Source organism: Giraffa tippelskirchi, chromosome 5 (assembly GCF_054371585.1).
Source record: "Giraffa tippelskirchi isolate mGirTip1 chromosome 5, T2T-mGirTip1v1.2.pri, whole genome shotgun sequence".
Classification (NCBI taxonomy): Eukaryota; Metazoa; Chordata; class Mammalia; order Artiodactyla; family Giraffidae; genus Giraffa; species Giraffa tippelskirchi.
The window spans coordinates 87,134,197-87,154,721 of record NC_137279.1 but is presented as its reverse complement, the minus strand read 5'-3'; the positions used below and the strand labels follow the sequence as shown (position 1 = coordinate 87,154,721).

Here is a 20,525-nt window from a genome sequence, read left to right as displayed (position 1 = left end):
CCCCGGCATTCACTGGGAGTGAAGAGTTTTAGCCACTGGATCACCAGGGAAGTCCCAAGCCCACATATTTCTCATACTTGAGGTCAAGAGATCTTCCTGACTACATGTGTACAGAAAGGTTCCTCTGGCCAAAAGAAGGGGAAGTCACACATGGGGGAGGACCCTGAGATAAACCAAGTACACACTTAGAACTAGGCTAAGCAAGATGATTAACCAGAGGAAATCCAAAATAAATACCTCGTAGAAGTAATTCAACTACCACGAGGGTGCCTGCCTGTGTGAGTCAATTCACATGTACCCTTTTTCCTCCTAATAAACACTTCACTTGTTTCATCACTTTCTCTTTGTGGGAATTCATTTCTACAAAGCCAACGGGCCGGAGCCTTGTCGCAGGTGACATTGGCTACTGGCCCTCGTGGTCTAATGGCTAGGGTTCAGCACTCTCACTGCCTTGTCCTGACCTCAATCGTTGGCTAGGGGACCAAAATCCTGCTTCAAGCCACTGCAGGTGGAGATCACCTAAGATCAGTAGGACACATGGCCTGCAGTCTCCTTTCTCTTTTTGGCCTTTCCTGAATTCTTCTGGTTGTTGGTAGCTTGTTAGTTCTGTATTCCTTACCAGGACCTCTGGTTGTAAGGTAACTCATTCAAGTGGTTACTATCGTGCCTGGCCAGGGTAGGCGGTTTCAATCAGTGGTTCCCCTAACAACACCGACAAGCTTAAACTAGCTTTTATTCAGCAAACTTTATCCTAAATTATGTGAAATTGAAAAACATATTCCATATTTCTGAGAGTATACTTGATTTATATAAATGCTTAATTTTCTTTAAGCCAATTAGAGCTCCTCACCAATTAATTTTGGCAATATCATCCAGAGGTGTTAAAAAATTACACATTTATGAAACATACTCATAGACATACACAAACACATGTAGAGACCCAGAGATCTTATGCTTCTGTTGAAAGATTTTAGTCACAAGACTATTATGATAATGATAGCCCAAGTTTGTGAGTCTGACACAGTGAGGCCAAACTGAAATGTCAGAGTTTGAAGCAAAGAAAGGTTTATTGCAGGGCCAGGCAAGGAGGTAGGTGGCATGAGCTCTAAAAAACCCCCAACTCTCTGAAGGCTTTCAGCTAAGCATTTTTAAAAGTCAGGTGAAGGAGGAGGGTTGCAAGCATCTGTGATCATCTTAGGCACAGTTCTCTGACTGGCTGATAGTGAGGTAACAGGGCAGTGTCATAGAAGTTATTAATGACATTATGCTGGGGGAGTGTGTAACTTCCCTGGTTCTGTCTCGCCACAGCAAAAATTTCAAGTGAAGGACAGACCAGTGTAACAGCTCCGTGTTACAGCTCAGTTTTATTTGGCAAGCAAAGGAAAATACATCTTTGAGGTGTGAAGGCGGGCCAACCCAAAAGATGCCAAGAGAAGAGGTTTAAACCCCCCGCTGAAATTTGGCTCCTCTTTTTGTATGATTTTTCTCCTCCCCTTGAGCCTGCCCTATGTAAATTGGGTTAGCCAGGAGGGCTGTTCGTTTTACCTGAGGTTCTCACTCAGGTCCTCAGACCTTCCTTTGTTCTATTTTTGTGGGCTTTTCTCTTTGTCTTTTAGCCACTGCCATTCTGACTCCTTGTTCCTATTCTACCTACCTAACATTCCCCCCTCAAGAGATGGGATGCCCAATTTTTTGGGAATAGGGGTGTCAAGGTCTCTCTGGCTACTTTCTGCTGAACTGGGATGGTGAGGGGCATTGGGCCTTCCCCTCTTACTAGTCTCAAACCTCAGAATCCTTATAGCGGTGTCCATCTAAGGGTGAGTGTTATTTTCCATGGTTGGCTGTAGTTTTATACGTCCTTGTTGAACTGGCACTGCATGTTGTAGCTTGTTGACCTGGGCAGAGAAAAAATGGGTTAGACAATTGATAATACATGGAGCAATCATAAGCATCATCAATGTGGTGATAACAGGGATTAGTAGGGGCATTAGCCAACTCCAAATTCCCCCTCGCCAGGAGAAGGATCCCCCAAAGAGAGACTGTAGCCATCCCAAGAACTCTCCATCTCATTCTTTGAGGTCCTGTAGGATCTGGAATGTTTTTCTTGAAGACTGTGAAACTTTCTTTAACGTAGCTGGAGGTATTTACCCAGAAACAACACGTCTCATTCAAGATGGCTCAAGTCCCTCCTTGTTCAGGGGTCAGGAGATCTATCTCCTGTCTGTTTTGGAGTGCAACACCTGCCAAGCTGTGTTGGCTCTTTAGAGCTGTCCTGAGAAATCTTATCCCCAGAAACTTAATTTTGGGGGTGTTCATTAGAATGACACTCATTTGTAGTTCTGAGTAGGTATCTAAGATCTCCCAGGGGCTCACAGGTGTATTGAATGTTCTCTTCTGTTTTCTTTCATGGCTTGACTCATGAGTAATAATCCAGGAGTCATGTCCTGGAACCTTGACTGATGTTGGGGTATAAAGTATTACAGGGTAGGGGCCCTTTCATGTGGGCTGGAGTTGAGCCTTTGGGGACTCATCTTTCCAGACTTTAATTAGGACTTGACTCCCTGGAGCATATAGTGGTGGCTCTTTAGAATCTTTGGGGTCCTGGTTGATACCCTACAAGCATATGTCTTGTTGGAATTGCCCAATGGCCATGGTATAAGACTGGAGAGTCTGAGCCTCTGGATCTAGGAAGAGGTCATTGACATAAACAAAAGGTCTCCCATATAACATCTCATAAAGAGTAAGACCAACCTATTCCTTAGGAGCAATATGGGTGTGGAGGAGAGCTATTGGTAAAGTCTCCTTCCATCCCAGAGAGGTCTCCTGGGTTATCTTTTTTATCACTGATTTTGAGAATTGGTTGGCTTTTTCTACTTTTCTTGAAGACTGAGCCCTCCAGGCACAATGGAGATAATAAGTAATGCCCAATGCTTTAGAGACCCCTTGGATGACCTTAGAAGTAAATGATATCCCATTGTCACTTGGTAGTGATCTAGGCAGACCAAATCTCGGAATGATTTCATGGAGCAGTTGTTTTTTTTTTTTTTTTACCACCTCCTCAGCCTTCTCAGCTTGGGTGGGAAAGCCTTCAATTCATCCTGTGAATGTATCTATCATGACTAATATGTATTTATACCCTTGAGAAACCGGCATCTGGGTGAAGTCCATCTGCCAGTTCTCTCCTGGGTAGGTCCCACATCGTTGGATGGGCTGGGCCAGCTGGGGTCTTTGAGCTCCTGGGGGGATGTTTAATTGGCAAGTGGGACAAGAGGAGACCACTTGCCTTATAGTAGTTTGGAGACCTGTTCCTCTGAAGGAACTTTCTAGTAATCTTTGGAGGGCCTTCTCCCCTAAATGAGTGGTGGCATGTAAGGAGTTAACCAACTTCCACTGGAGGTTCCCAGGCAGAAATAGGAGTCCCTCCTTTTGGAACCACCCCATATGATCTTCTTGAAAGCCCTCACTTTTAGCTTTAAGAGTCTCACTTTCAGCATATGAAGGAATTTCTGGCAAATTAGTCTGTGGAACTAAGGTGGCAACCTCTATTATGTCACTATTTTGTATTGCTGCTCTCTTAGCTGCCTGATTGGCTGCTTGATTCCCTCGTGCCACTTCCATGCTCCCTTTCTGGTGTCCTTTACAGTGGGAGACTGAAACCTCAGTGGACAAATAGACTGCCTCCAAGAGCCTAAGGATTTGATCACCACCTTTTATTAGGGACCCTTGGGTGGTCAAGTGGCCTCTTTCTTTCCAAATAGCAGCACGTGCATGTAGCACCAGAAAGGCATATTTGGAGTCAGTGCAAATGGCTATTCTTTTTCCTTTTACCAGCTCTAATGCTCGAGTCAGGGCTATGAGCTCAGCTAATTGAGCTGAAGTACCTGGTGGAAAAGGTTTAGCTTCTATGGTCTCAAAATTGGAGACTACTGCATATCTGGCTTTTTCCATAAAGTTGGAATGCTTTCTCTGAGTCTGGAAACCTCAAGGCAGGTGCTTGAGTTATGGCTTGTTTTAGTGTAGGCTCTGTGTTCTTTTGAGGCATCCCACATCATCCCATCCCTTCAAGCTTCAGGGGCTGGGCAATTAGACCATAGTTGGGTATAGATTCTACAATACCCAGTTAGCCCCAGGAAAGCTCACAGTTGTTTTCGAGTCATGGGGGAGGGCAACTGGAGGATTCCTTGTACTCGATCAAAGGACAGCCTCCTGGACCCCTGTGTAATCTGAACTCCCAGGAAAGTGACTTTTGTCTTGACCATTTGTGCCTTAGCATGGGAGACTTTATATCCCCTTTCTGCCAAAAAGTTTAGAACCTGAATTGCATGTTGTTGGGCATTTTTCTCATCTGGAGAGCAGATTAGTAGGTAATCTACGTATTGTAATATTTTCCTATTAGGTCCCAGGTCCAGCTCTAGGAGATCTGGACTAAGAGCCTGCCCAAACACGTGGGGGCTATCTCTGAACCCCTGAGGTAATACTGTCCAAGTTTTCTGTTGGTGTTTTTCTCCTGGAGCCTCCCACTCGAAGGCAAAAAGATATTGGGATTCTTTAGCCAGTGGTATGCAAAAGAATCACTTCATGGGAAATAGATGGAGAAACAGTGGAAACAGTGTCAGACTTTATTTTTTTGAGCTCCAAAATCACTGCTGATGGTGATTGCAGCCATGAAATTAAAAGATGCTTACTCCTTGGAAGGAAGGTTATGGCCAACCTAGATAGCATATTTAAAAGCAGAGACATTACTTTGCCAACAAAAGTCTGTCTAGTCAAGGCTATGGTTTTTCCAGTGGTCATGTATGGATGTGCGAGTTGGACGGTGAAGAAAGCTGAGCGCCGCAGAATTGATGCTTTTGAACTGTGCTGTTGGAGAAGACTCTTGAGAGTCCCTTGGACTGCAAGGAGATCCAATCACTCCATCCTAAAGGAGATCAATCCTGGGTGTTCATTGGAAGGACTGATGTTGAAGCTGAAACTCCAATACTTTGGCCACCTCATGCGAAGAGTTGACTCATTGGAAAAGACCCTAATGCTGGGTAGGATTGGGGGTAGGAAGAGAAGGGGACGACAGAGGATGAGATGGTTGGATGGCATCACTGACTCGATGGACATGGGTTTGGGTAAACTCCAGGAGTTGGTGATGGACAGGGAGGCCTGGCGTGCTGCAATTCATCGAGTTGCAAAGAGTCGGACACGACTGAGCGACTGAACTGAACTGATGCAAAAGAATGCATCTTTGAGATCCAAGACTGTAAACCACTTGGCACTGGGTGGGATTTCTCCCAAGATTGCATAGGGATTGGGTACTGTGGGATGGAGGGGGACTACAGCTTCATTTATGATCTGGAGTTCTTGAACCATTCACCAGGTCTCATCCTTTTTCTTTACAGGGAGGATTGGGGTGTTACACTGTGCATTGGTGGGGACCAATAGCCCACAGGCAAGGAATTTTTTTTATTAGAGGCTGTAGTCCTTCCTGAGCTTCTCTTCTGAGGGTGTATTGTTTCCGGTTTGGAAACTGAGTAGTATCTCAGAGGACAATGACAGCTGGTTCAGCTTGGTGGGGTCATCCAGGAGTCTTCTGGTCCCACACCTGGGGGTTAATCTTGTCCTCCCATAGTTTTTGGCCCTTTCCTATTGGAGAGGGTGTAATGGGTTTCTTAGTAGTAACCAGAAGCTGTAGGGCCCTAGGGACTGAAAAGCTTCCCATCACAAGGGTGGTCCCAAGTTTACTGAGTATATCTCTTTTACTCAGGGACCACCAGAAACTGGTGGAAAAATATTTGCCCATCCAAGCAACAAAGAAGTGCTCGGGTGAGTATTTTTGCAATTTTTTTTCCTGTAGCACCTAAAATGGTACAGGTTTGGGAGGAGAAGGCTCTGGAGTAGGAGGTCAGGACAGAGTAGGTAGCCTCTGTGTCAACTAAGAAACCCTCGGACCTACCTGCCACATCGAGTTGCACCCTTGCCTCCAGCAACAGGTGGGCTGGCTGGAGCGGGCTGCTTCAGTCCTGTTGAACCATCATCAAGGAAGGCTTGGTGCTTGACCTTGAGGCTCTTGGGTTCCAAGGGCAGAGTGCCACCCAATGTCCCAATTGATGGCATTTGTAGCAAGCCATTTTAGGACACTTGTCATGGTTTGGACACTCTTTGGCCCAATGTCCTGCCTGTCTACAGATTAGGCATTTGCCTCATGCCTTGTCCTTCAAGGACTTGGGGTTTGCCATAGGGCTTCCCTGGAGGACGGCCAGCATTTGGGCATGGCTTGTCTCTTTCCTTTTATCCTTTTCATGGGCCTTGGCCTCCCTCTCCTGTTCTCTGTTATAAAAGGTATTGGTGACTGTCTGGACCATCTCATCTAAATATGCAGCAGGGTCCTGCTGCTGTAGCTGTTGTAACTTTATCCTGATGTCTGATGCACATTGGGACAGGATTTGTCCTTTAAAATCACCTGTCCCTTGTAAGAGTCTAAGTTCAGATTGGTAAACTTTTGGAGGGCCTTTTTTGGCCTTTCCAGAAAGACAATGGGGTTCTTGTTGGGTTCCTGAGTTATTGCTGATACCCGGGCATAGCAATTACTTTTTGCTGTGCTGCTTTTAGTTCACCTCATTGGGTGACAGGCACTCAATGCCTACTAGAGGTTTATCTGTTGGTGGCATCCCTTCAAGGGCAATTGGGCATCCAGGGATAATATTTGGGCCCTTACCACCCTTCTCCCAAAGTTACAAATATACCCCTGGATCAAATATCCACTCCACTTTTATGGAACATCTGGTCTGTTGCCTCTTATCAATTTGTTCTTAGTTCAGTTCAGTTCAGTCACTCAGTCGTGTCTGACTCTGCGACCCCATGGACTGCAGCACATGAGGCTTCCCTGTCTATCACCGACTCCAGGAGCTTGCTCAAACTCATGTCCATCAAGTTCATGATGCCATATAACTATCTCATCCTCTGTCGTCCCCTTCTCCTCCTGCCCTCAATCTTTCCCAGCATCAGGGTCTTTTCTAATGAATCAGTTCTTTGCATCAGGTGGCCAAGGTAATGGAGGTTCAGCTTCAGCATCAGTCCTTCCAATGAATATTCAGGACTGATTTCCTTTAGGATTGACTGGCTTGATCTCTTTGCAGTCCAAGGGACTCTCAAGAGTCTTTTTCAACACCACAGTTCAAAAGCATCAATTCTTCAGTGCTCAGCTTTCTTTGTAGTCCAACTCTCACATCCATAGATGACTACTGGAAAAATCATAGCTTTGACTAGACAGATCTTTGTTGGCAAAGTAATGTCTTTATTTTTTAATATGCTGTCTAGGTTGGTCATAGCTTTTCTTCCAAGCAGCAAGCATCTTTTAATTTCATGGCTGCAATCACCATCTACAGTGATTTTGGAGCCCAAAAAACTAAAGTCTGTCACCATTTCCAGTGTTTGCCCATCTATTTGCCATGAAGTGATGGGACTAGATGCCATGATCTTAGTTTTCTGAACATTGCATTTTAAGCCAACTTTTTCATTCTCCTTTTTCACTTTCATCAAAAGGCTGTTTAGTTCCTCTTCACTTTCTGCCATAAGGGTGTTGTCATCTGCATATCTGAGGTTATTGATATTTCTCCCTGTAATCTTGATTCCAGCTTGTGCTTCATCCCGTCTGGCATTTTGTGTGATGTACTCTGCATATAAGTTAAATAAGCAGGGTGACAATATACAGCCTTGACATATTCCTTTCCTGATTTGGAACCAGTCTGTTGTTCCATGTCCAGTTCTAACTGTTGCTTCTTGACCTGCATACAGATTTCTCAGGAGGCAGATAAGGTGGTCTGGTATTCCCATCTCTTGAAGAAGTTTCCACAGTTTATTGTGATCCACACAGTCAAAGGCTTTGGCGTAGTTAATAAAGCAGAAGTAGATGTTTTCCCGGAATTCTCTTGCTTTTTTGAAGATCCAGCGGATGTTGGCAATTTGATCTCTGGTTCCTCTGTCTTTTCTAAATCCAGCTTGAGCATCTTTAAGTTCATGGTTCACGTACTGTTGAAGCCTGGCTTGGAGAATTTTGAGCATTACTTTGCTAGCGTGTGAGATGAGTGCAACTGTGCGGTAGCTTGAACATTGTTTGCCATTGCCTTTCTTTGAGATTGGAATGAAAACTGACCTTTTCCAGTCCTGTGGCCACTGCTGAGTTTTCCAAATTTGCTGGCATATTGAGTGCAGTACTTTCACAGCATCATCTTTTAGGACTTGAAATAGCTCAACTGGAATGCCATCACCTCCACTAGCTTTGTATTTAGTGATGCTTCCTAAGGTCCACTTGACTCACATTCCAGGATGTCTGGTTCTAGGTGGTAATCTGGGTCATGCTGATCTTTTTTGTGTAGTTCTTCTGTGTATTCTTGCCACCTCTTCTTAGTATTTTCTGCTTCTGTTAGGTCCATACTATTTCTGTCTTTTATTGTGCCCATCTTTGCATGAAATGCCATGCCCAATGTCAGCGACAATGGTCCTACAACATTGTCAGACCCTAGAATTACTGACTGCAGGGCAGGGGGCACTTGCCTCCATCTAATGGAAGAATGCTGTTTTTATTATAACCAGTCTGGGCAGCTCCAAGAAGATATCAAAGGACTTTTGAAACAGGCCACAAAGATCTGGCATTTGAGTTCAAGAGGTGTTTGGAGTTCTCCTTTCCCTTCTTGGCTCCAGCCATTTCTGGGTCCAGTGATAATTATCTTATTAGGCCTCCTATTTGGCCCCTGTATACTCCAACTCCTTGCAAAGTTTATCTCCATCAGGCTCCAGCAGTTCCAAGCCAAATTGATGTTACTACAAGGGTGAAAGCTGGTTTCAGATACAGAACACCTCAACTTAGATCAGGTAGAGAAAGACTTCTGCTCTGCTAGGGAGGACTATACCCATGCACAGAAGGAAGAAGTTATAGAAGAAAGAGACCAAGAAATATCTTGAGTATGAAGTCTCCAGGGGGGTGTTGTTAGGGGAAGTATACTAACTGAAACTGCCCATCCTGGCCAGGCACCATAGTAACCATTCGCATGAGCTGTTTTACCAGAGGAGGTCCTGGTCAGGAACACAGAACTAGTAAGCCACCACCAACCAGAAGAGTTCAGGAAAGGTCAAAAGGAGACACCACGTGTCCAACCACCTCCCAGAATCCTTCTCGCTGACATCCATCTTGGTTGAGTGATGTGTGCGCCACCAGGAAGAACTCTGAGTCAGAATGATTGGCTAAAGACAACCCAGAAACAACCTGAGACTGCGAGTCACGTGGCAAAGCAGTTCTCCTGGGTTCCCTTACCCTACTGCTCTCCGCCTGGGTGCCCTTGCCCGATAAAGTCTCTTGCTTTGTCAGCATGTGTCTCCTTGGACAAATCTTTTCCAAGTGTTAGACAAAAGCCCACTCTTGTGGCTCTGGAGCAGGTTCCCCTTCCTGCAACAGTTTCAGAGAGAAGGATTTTAGAAGGTTGGTCGGACCGGAGTATCCTCTCTCCTTTTGACCTTTCCCGAATTCTTCCAGTTGCTGGTGGCTTGTTAGTTCTGAGTTCCTGTTGTAAGATTATTCATGAAGGTGGTGTTGCGTGCCAAAATCTAGGCTTATCTCTGCCCACTAAAGCCGAATAAAAAATACAGATACAGAGTTTGGAGGAAATAGAAGGGGGCTTTATTTCATAGTAGACTCATGCCTCAAGAACTGTGCCCACCCCTCCATGAGGAGTCTAGGGAGCTTATATAAGATGGGGGCTTGCATTTAGGAGTCAGTAAGGCAATGGCAACCCACTCTAGTTCTCTTGCCTGGAAAATCCCATGGCCAGAGGAGCCTGGTAGGCTGCAGTCCATGGGGTCGCTAAGAGTCGGACACGACTGAGCGACTTCATTTTCACTTTCGTGCATTGGAGAAGGAAATGGCAGCCCACTCCAGTGTTCTTGCCTGGAGAATCCCAGGGACGGGGGAGCCTGGTGGGCTGCCGTCTATGGGGTCGCACAGAGTCGGACATGACTGAAGTGACTTAGCAGCAGCAGCAGCAATGAGGAACAAGGAGATCTGCAAGGAGATCCAACCAGTCCATCCTAAAGGAGATCAGCCCTGGGTGTTCATTGGAAGCACTGATGTTGAAGCTGAAACTCCAATACTTTGGCCACCTGATGCGAAGAGCTGACTCATTTGAAAAGACCCTAATGCTGGGAAGGATTGGGGGCAGGAGGAGAAGGGGAAGACAGAGGATGAGATGGCTGGATGGCATCACTGACTCAATGGACATGGGTTTGGGTGGACTCCGGGAGTTGGTGATGGACAGGGAGGCCTGGCGTGCTGCGGTTCATGGGGTCACAAAGAGTCAGACACGACTGAGCAACTGAATTGAACTGAACTGAATCAGGAACAAAGGGGTTAGGATCTTGATTTCTATTTTTGCATTGTTTCAAAGACAATCATAGGCTGGCGTCAGCAATCCAGTAATTGAGTCTGGCAGTTTGGTGGTTATGAGGCCTTCTTTCTGATATGTAACTACAAGGGAAAGGGTGTTGTAAGGGTAAACACCAGATACAGGATGTATTTAGGATAGAGTCAAAGGAAAATAGGGGTGAAGTGTAGCTCTTGCAGAGTTAGGAGGGAGAAAAGCAAACTTATTAGTTATAGACATTCAGAGTTAGGAGCAGTTAAAGTAAAAAGAAAAAATAAAAAACTAGGAATGTCAGGCCTGCTCACTCTTTTATCTTCTTTGTTCTCAGGCAAGGAAAATTTAAAAACTCACTCCTTTTTTTTTTTTCCCTTTTCACTTCAACAGTGGCTACTATCGTGCCTGGCCAGGGCAGGCAGTTTTGGTCAGTGGTTCCCCTAACTAAACAACTCAGGAAATGTATATCAAATACTGTTATCTAAGTACTTCAGAGAGGAGCTAAAGCAGAGGATATGGGGGAAGGCCTGTCCCAGGAATGCCGCATAGGGTCCTGCTCGGTTATGATAAGGCAAAACTCACTTTTAGTTGATAAAAACTCACTTTTTTAGTTTACTTAAAAAAAAAAAGACAATTGGACCCAATTATGTTTCTGGTAGATGGAATAAGTTAAAGTTACCTTCTCAGATGACATAGCTTTTTAATAATATTTGTGATAACTCTAAAGATTTTTCATCTACCTAGTTTCCAAGTGTCTTTTCCTTTTTTCTAATAAAAGTTACCTCACTGAGATTTGCATTTCAAAGATATGGGCTAGATAAGAGTTCCTGGAGAAGACTGGGTATATATACATTTACATCTTAAAGACCACAGAACGAAAGCAAGCTCCTCCAAGGAGGAATTTTATTTTCTAAATCCAGAATTCTACAAGACCTACAAGCTTTTGAGATGAAGGGAAATTGTTTCTTAAGCTGCATTCAGTTCTTATAAGAACAGTTGTTTTTAATTTCTTAAAGAAATGCATTGCAACCTGAATACTTCAAAGGGCTGACTGACCCACCCATGCAACTATATTATCTTCAATTTTCTTTTTTTTAATCAGGAGAAAATCTTCAATTAAGATAGAAATGAAAAGAAACCTGTAAATCTACTATACTTCAATAAAAACAAATAAATAAAAGATGGAATTGCTCAACTTGAAAAAAAAAAATCCTATATTCTATACATAGAACATAGCTGTTTCTCCTCAGAATGTTTTTCTTCTCTCTGGGTATATAGTGTCATTTAGCTTAGGGGAGAATGCCTTAAAAAACAGGATGCAAAACATAATAGTTCTCCCAAGATCCAGAGCCACTTACAAAAGTCGCCAAGATACTTAGCTAATTCCCCTGAGAGCTGGCAACAGTAGGACCTCAGCTATAAATGGGGTGCAACCTTGTTTTGTGCTAGTCTCAGCCTACCAACAACTTATGTGTTATGTGGTGGACCAGCTTTTTTAGTTCTTATAATTGCAAGATGCCCTTTAGCAATAACTATCTGCAAACTGAAAAAATAGAGGCTTACTATTTACAAGACCTAGCAATTACCCAGCACACCTGGGGCCACACAACAAGGTCATGGGGAGACACATACAGGCCTGGAGTTCTGCTTTTGTCACTGAAAGGGAAACTCCTTCTAGAGCCCAAAATTGGGCTCTTGTCTAACACTCAGAAATGAATTATCTGAGGAGACACACAAGCTAACAAAGCAAGAGACTTTATTGGAAAGAGCGCCTGGGAAGAGAGCATCAGGGTAAGGGAACCCAGGAGAAATGCTCTGCCACATGGCTCAAAGTCTCGGGTTTTATGATAATGGGATTAGTTTCCTGGTTGTCCTTGGTGGTGCATGCCTTGCTCAGCCAAGATGGATGCCAGTGATAAGGATTCCGGGAGGTGGTCAGACATGTGGTGTCTCCTTTTGACCTGTCCTGAACTCTTCCAGTTGGTGGTGGCTTATTAGTTCCATTTCCTTACTAGGACCTCCTGTCATAAAATAACTCACGCAAATAGTTACTATGGTGCCTGGCCAGGGTGGGTGGTTTCAGTCAGTGTGCTTCCCCTAACACTTTTATTGGGGTTGAGAGTGAATGCCTAGGGGTTTGGGGCCTCATTTTTTATTTATGAATTTACTATATAAGAGAAGGGATTTAAACAGCAGGATGAGAAAAAACAAAAACCATGTAGATCAATCGATTAGTTATTTAAATCTACCAGAATCTCTAAAACGAAGTGTTACCAAGTCCAAGCTCAGTCAGCGCACCGCAAGACAGGCCAATAAATTGGAGAGACAAGGTGTTAAGGCAAGAAATGCAACATTATTTGGAAAGCTGACTAAGATGACAGACTAATGTCTCAAAATAGCCACCTTATGGAGGAGTCTGGATGTCAGATTCTTTTATAGAACAGAGAAGTGGGGAGGTGAGGAAGTACTTAAAAGGCAGTTAATCTTGCAAAGGGGCTTCCCTGGTGGCTCAGAAGGTAAAGCATCTGCCTGCTATGCGGGAGACCAGGGTTTGATCCCTGTGTCGGGAAGATCCCCTGGAGAAGAAAATGGCAACCTACTTCAGTACTCTTACCTGGAAAATTCCATGGATGGAGGAGCCTGGTAGGTTACAGTCCATGGAGTTGCAGAGTCGGACATGACTGAGCAACTTCACTTTCATTTTCAATGGACATGACTGAGTGACTACACTTTCACTTTCAATCTTGCAAATATCTCCTGGAATAGCCAGCCTCAGGGAAGGGATGTATTAATTTCTTCCTCCCCATAGTCATCCACAGATGGACAAGGTCTTAAACAAAGACATTTTGGTTTAAAATATTTCTCGCTCCAGAAGTCAGGAGATCCCCTCAACCACACATGTGCAGAAAAGCTCCTGGGAGGTCAAAGGGGAGTGATGCTAATTAATTCCAGGCTTTCCATATGCCTTTTCAGTAAAACCCATCTAGGTTTAAAGATGCATGCACACACATAGGAGGATCCTGAGATATACCAAATGTGGACTGTGAACCAGGCCAACCAAATGATTGGCCAAAGGAAACCCAGAAGAAATGCCCAATAAAAGTAATTCAAACCACTATGAGTGAAACTCAGGGACTCTCCTTCTGAGCCTGCCCATGTATCTATCCACATATACTGTCCTTATTTTTTCCCTCTTAATAAATACTTTACTTGTTTCGCTACTTTCCATCTTTGTGGGAATTCTTTTCTGCAAAGCTGAAGGGCTGGCTAGGATCTGGTGCTCTCACCACCGCAACCTGGCCTCAATCTCTGGCTGGGAATGGAAGCCCCACTTCAAGCTGTTGCAGGCTGAGGGATCATTCTTGTGAATGATCGCAGGAGATCATTCATACATAATGGCCTACCTCAGGTGACCCTGCCCTTCTGCCTGAATGTTAAACCTTTGCTACAAACAAAGGTCCGTTGTCACTCTGAAAGTGATAGGGCAATCCAAATCTAAGAATAACTTCCTTTAGGATTGTCTCAGTCACTTCAGTTGCCCTCTCGGTTCTAGTGGGGAAGACTTCTATCCATCCAGTAAAGTTATCTATAGAGACTAATAAGTATTTGAAACCCTGGAAAGAGGGCATCTGAGTGAAATCTATTTGCCAGTCCTCTCTTGGATAAGTCCCATGACGCTGGACTGGGCTAACAAAAGGGGGAGGCCTGACGTTGCCTCCAGGATTATGGGTGACTCAAAGGGCACAGGCTTCAATACCTCTTTTCATTTCCTCCAGGAGCCCTTTCCCTGTAAACAGTCAGAAATCAATGATAGACATTGCATCTCTCCCCAGAGGGAGAGAATCATGTAGCCCTTTAATAGTTTTCCATTGTTCAGAGAGAAGTATGAGCCATTTCTGATCTATGTGCCACCAACCATCTGTTCTCTTAGTTCCCCCTCTATCTCGTGTCCAGTTCTCTTTGGAAGTTGAGTAACTGGTTACGTTAGAAGGGGTAAGGGATGAGATTAAAGCCATTTCATTTATGGGCATCAGGGCTGCTTGCTTTGCTTCCTGATCTGCTCTGTCATTTCCTCGGGAAATTTGAGAATTTCCCTTTTGGTGCTCATGGCAGTGGATGACTGCTACCTGTTTTGGTTTCTGGACCATTTCTATGGGATGTAAAATCTCAGCCTCATACTTTACAGGGGAGTTTCTTACATTTAGAAGTCCTTTCTCTTTCCAGATAGCTGTGTGGGCATGTAAAACAAGGAAGGTATATTTTGAGACTAGGTATATATTTATAATCTTTCCTCCCCTAGGATTAAGGCTTGGGTTAGAGCTGTCCGTTCAGCCTTTTGGGCCAAGGTGTTAGGTAGCAAGGGTTTTGCTTATGAGTGCTCACAATAGCATACCCTGCTCTCCTGACCATCTCTAACAAAACTTCTGCCATCAGTAAACCTTTCTTCTTTAGGATTTTCTATGGCCTGTGTCTGTTAGGTCAGACCTGTGGGCATAGACCTTGTCAAGGGTTAGGAGGCAAGAATGTGTTAGCTCTGGGCTTTCAACAGGCATTAAGGTAGCAGGGTTAAGAGTATGGCACGTTTTGAGGATTAACTCTGAGAAGTCAAGGAGCAAAGCCTGGTACTTGGTAAGGCGGCCTCCAGTTGGTTCTGTATCTGGGCTTTTAGTGGCTTCATACAGGGGCTTAGCCGTTAGCCTGAATCCTGGAATCCAAACTGTACAAAATCCTGCCATGCCCCAAAAGGTATGGAGATGTTTCCTTAGTCTTTGAAGTGCTTAGGCCTAATATAGCTTCTTTTTTTATCTAGAGATAACTGTCTATATCCAGGGTTTTTAATATATCCCAGACACTTAACTTGTTGCTTTGCGATTTGTGCCCTTTTCTGAGAGACTCTGTAACCCCAGGCCTAAAGGAAATTAATTAAATTAATACTTCAATGGTATTTTGATCTGAGGCCTCCATGGAGGGATAACCTGTTAAAATATCATCCATGTACTGTAGAATAACACCTTCTTCTAGGTGTATTCCCCTTAGATCCTTTCCCAGGGCCTGGGGAAACAGGTGAGGACTGTCCTGAAACCCTGGAGGCAATACTGTTCAGGTATATTACTGTGTTCAGCCTGAGTCAGGATTAGTCCACTCGAAGGCAATCAGATATTGTGATGAGGAATGAAGTGGGATGTAGAAGAAGGCATCCTTGAGATGGTATATGGTAAACCATTTAGCGTCCTCAGGGATTTCAGTTAATACGTAATAAGGATTGGCCACGAGGGGATGTATAGGAACCACTGCATCGTTAACTGGTCTAAGGTCTTGTACCATGTTATATTCCCCATTTGGCTTAACAACTAGAAGAACAGGAGTGTCACGTGGGGACTGGCAGGGCACCAAGAGGCTATGCCTTAGGAATTTATCCATGAGGGGTTGTAAACCCTTCTTTGGTTCCAACTTTATAGGATAGAGATCTGGAAGATCCTGACTCCGGTAAGAATTCTCACCCTTCAGTGTCTTCTGCCACTTCATTCAGGATCCCTTCTGGAGGCTCTGAAGCTAGAGGGGTTTAAAGTAGAGTGTAGCTCCAGTATCCATCAGAATTTCTAAGGTTTCCCATTAATTTTAATTTTGCCTTGGCTGTTTAGGGGAATAACTAATAGCAGTTTATCAGAGTCTCATTAACCATATGAGGGGCCCATTTGGCAGCCTTCCTTTAAGAGTAGATATGGGGTGTCAAATAAGGTCAAACTTGGCAGACTTTTGTTTATAGTCTTACGATCTCTTCAGAATGAAAGGGCAATTCAGATACAGGATTTGATAGGAGAAACACTGACCAATACTGCCTGCCCTGGCCAGGCCCAAAAGTAGCCAACTTGCATGAATTCTCTTAACAACAGAAAGTCCTGGTAAGGAATGGAAAATTAACAAGCTACCACCAACCAGAAGAATTCTGCAAAGGTCAAAAGGAGAGAGGAGACATCAGTCCATATGTCTTACCAACCTCCCAGAATCCTCCTTGCTGGAATTCATCTTGGTTGAGCCATGTGTGTGCCACTGGGTTCCCTTACCCTACTGCTCTCTGCCCAGCCGGGCACCCCTTCCCAATAAAGTCTCTTGCTTTGTCAGAATGTGTGTCTCCTCGGACAATTCATTTTCAAGTGTTAGACAATAGCCCACTCTTAGACCCTGGAAGGGATCTCCCTTCCTGCAACAAATTGGTTTACTGAGTACTGGTAAAGGAGGAGAGAAGCAAGTAGTAGTGAAACTGTGCAACTCAGACTGGGACGTAAACCCATGGTCTTTTAATTGAGATCACGTACCACCACATTCCCTGGTGGCTCAGATGGTAAGGAATCTGCCTGCAATGTGGGAGACCCAGGTTTGATCCCTGGGTCAGGAAGATCCCCTGGAGAAGAAAATGGCAATCCACTCCAGTATCCTTGCCTGAAGAATTCCGTAGACAGAGGAATCCTGGCGGGCTACAGTCCATGGGGTCACAAAGAGTTGAACATGACTGAGAGACTAACTGGAGAAGGCCATGGCACCCCACTCCAGTACTCTTGCCTGGAAAATCCCATGGACGGAGAAGCCTAGTAGGCTGCAGTCCATGGGGTCGCTAAGAGTCGGACACGACTGAGCGACTTCATTTTCAATTTTCACTTTCATGCATTGGAGAAGGAAATGGCAACCCACTCCAGTGATCTTGCCTGGAGAATCCCAGGGACAGGGGAGCCTGGTGGGCTGCCGCCTATGAGGTCTCACAGAGTCGGACATGACTGAAGCGACTTAGCAGCAGCAGCAGCAGACTAACAATATATTCCAATTTCTCCCAATGCAGTCCATTTCAAAATGTGAGAACAGCCTTGGGAGAAACACACTTCACAGACAGAGTGTGGGCTATCTCAGAAGGCTAAAGGCCCCCATATATGGATGGTGGTTAATTTTCGTGGGCTGGGTAATTGCCTAAGCTAATGAGTGGGAGGATTATTCCATCTATTTCAGGGAGGGAGCAGAGATTTCCAAGAATTGGGCCACTGTTGACCTTTTGACCTTTTATGGTTGGCCTCAGAACTCTCATGGTACTTGAAGGTGTGTCATTAAGCATATGTTAATGTATTACAATGAGTGTATAATGAGGCTCAAGGGCTACTGAAGTCGAAACTTCCACCATCTTGGACCTAGTTGGTTCTAACCATTTTCTGTCATATTCTCAAGGGTTATGTCATTCTTTTCTTAACTTTTTATTTTATATTGGACTATATTGGCAATTTGATCTCTGGTTCCTCTGCCTTTTCTAAAACCAGCTTGAACATCTGGAAGTTCACGGTTCATGTATTGCTGAAGCCTGGCTTGGAGAATTTTGAGCATTACTTTACTAGCATGTGACATGAGTGCAATTGTGAGGTAGTTTGAGCATTCTTTGGCATTGCCTTTCTTTGGGATTGGAACGAAGACTGACCTCTGCCAGTCCTGTGGCCACTGCTGAGTTTTCCAAATTTGCTGGCATATCGAGTGCAGCACTTTCACAGCATCACCTTTGACGATTTGAAATAGCTCAACTGGAATTCCATCACCACCACTAGCTTTGTTTGTAGTGATGCTTTCTAAGGCCCACTTGACTTCACATTCCAGGATGTCTGGCTCTAGGTGAGTGATCACACCATCGTGATTATCTGGGTTATGAAGATCTTTTTTGTACAGTTCTTCTGTGTATTCTTGCCACCTCTTCTTAATATCTTCTGCAGCCTTTGACTGTGTGGATCACAATAAACTGTGGAACATTCTGAAAGAGATGGGAATACCAGACCATCTGACCTGTCTCTTGAGAAACCTGTATGCAGGTCAGGAAGCAACAGTTAGAACTGGACATGGAACAACAGACTGGTTCCAAATAGGAAAAGGAGTACGTCAAGGCTGTATATTGTCACCCTGCTTATTTAACTTATATGCAGAGTACATCATGAGAAACGCTGGGCTGGAAGAAACAATAGCTGGAATCAAGATTGCCGGGAGAAATATCAATAACCTCAGATATGCGGATGACACCACCCTTATGGCAGAAAGTGAAGAAGAACTAAAGAGCCTCTTGATGAAGGTGAAAGAGGAGAGTGAGAAAGTTGGCTTAAAGCTCAACGTTCAGAAAACTAAGATCATGGCATCTGGTCCCATCACTTCATGGCAAATAGATGCGGAAACAGTGGAAACAGTGTCAGACTTTATTTTTTTGGGCTCTAGAATCACTGCTGATGGTGACTGCAGCCATGAAATTAAAAGACGCTTACTCCTTGGAAGGAAGGTTATGGCCAACCTAGATAGCATATTTAAAAGCAGAGACATTACTTTGCCAACAAAAGTCCGTCTAGTCAAGGCTATGGTTTTTCCAGTGGTCATGTATGGATGTGAGAGTTGGACGGTGAAGAAAGCTGAGCGCCGAAGAATTGATGCTTTTGAACTGTGGTGTTGGAGAAGACTCTTCAGAGTCCCTTGGACTGCAAGGAGATCCAATCAATCCATCCTAAAAGAGATCAATCCTGGGTGTTCATTGGAAGGTCTGATGTTGAAGCTGAAACTCTGCCGGGAGCCAGCTCACGAGATCCCACCCATGACAGAGTCATGAGAAAGAGGACTGATTTGAGCACGGCTTCTCAGGCTTCGGGGATTCTCGAGAGGCTGCCTCAGCGCTCACCTTAAAAATTAGATCTCTCTTTCTGACGCTTGCTATAATAGACCTCTTCTTGTCTTCTGTGACTTGGACAAAAGGCTTTTGCTGATTCTCTTCTGAAATAGATCAGTCTGAAACCCCAATCAACAAGGCCCCTGAACAGTAGCACCCTAAATAAAATTATCTGGGATATAGAGTATGCTGATCTAAATTCCTTTTGCTAACATATTGGTTTGTTTAATAAATGTACCTGTGCCTTTGGAGCTAATGTGCATGACTGTTCCTTAATAATAAATCAGCATTGAGAGCCTCCACACGGAAAGCCCCTATGGGCACAAAACCCTTCGCAGGAAAAAAGGCTTGTTTCTTTGACAAAATTCAGCATCCATTTATGATAAAAACCCTCCAGAAAGCAGGAATAGAAGGAACATATCTCAACATAATAAAAGCTATATATGACAAACCCACAGCAAACATTATCCTCAATGGTGAAAAATTAAAAGCATTTCCCCTAAAGTCAGGAACAAGGCAAGGATGCCCACTTTCACCACTACTATTCAACATAGTTTTGGAAGTTTTGGCCACAGCAATCAGAGCTGAAAAAGAAATAAAAGGAATACAGATAGGAAAAGAAGAAGTAAAACTCTCACTGTTTGCAGATGACATGATCCTCTACATAGAAAACCCTAAAGACTCTACTAGAAAATTACTAGAGTTGATCAATGAATATAGTAAAGTTGCAGGATATAAAATTAACACACAGAAATCCCTTGCATTCCTATACTCCAATAATGAGAAAACAGAAAGAGAAATTAAGGAAACAATACCATTCACCATTGCAACAAAAAGAATAAAATACTTAGGAATATATCTACCTAAAGAAACAAAAGACTTATATATAGAAAACTATAAAACACTGATGAAAGAAATCAAAGAGGACACAAACAGATGGAGAAATATACCGTGTTCATGGATTGGAAGAATTAATATAGTGAAAATGAGTATACTACTCAAAGCAATCTATAGATTCAATGCAATCCCTATCAAGCTACCAATGGTATTTTTCACAGAACTAGAACAAATCATCTCACAATTTGTATGGAAATATAAGAAACCTCGAATAGCCAAAGCAATCTTGAGGAAGAAGAATGGAACTGGAGGAATCAACCTGCCTGACTTCAGGCTCTACTACAAAGCCACAGTCATCAAGACAGTATGGTACTGGCACAAAGATAGAAATATAGATCAATGGAACAAAATAGAAAGCCCAGAGATAAACCCACGCACATATGGACACCTTATCTTCGACAAAGGAGGCAAGAATATACAATGGAGAAAAGACAATCTCTTTAACAAGTGGTGCTGGGAAAACTGGTCAACCACTTGTAAAAGAATGAAACTAGAACACTTCCTAACACCGTACACAAAAATAAACTCAAAATGGATTAAAGATCTAAACGTAAGACCAGAAA

At 43.8% G+C, this 20,525-nt stretch overlaps 1 long non-coding RNA gene across 1 annotated transcript; it reads right to left on the bottom strand.

The window, feature by feature from the left end:
- Positions 1-1,345: 1,345 nt before the first annotated feature.
- On the bottom strand, positions 1,346-7,560 carry LOC145506622 (uncharacterized). Its single transcript, XR_014054071.1, has 2 exons — positions 5,942-7,560; positions 1,346-1,895 (listed from the first exon to the last, which is right to left on the bottom strand). It is a non-coding gene; the product is annotated as an uncharacterized LOC145506622 (long non-coding RNA).
- Positions 7,561-20,525: the final 12,965 nt, after the last annotated feature.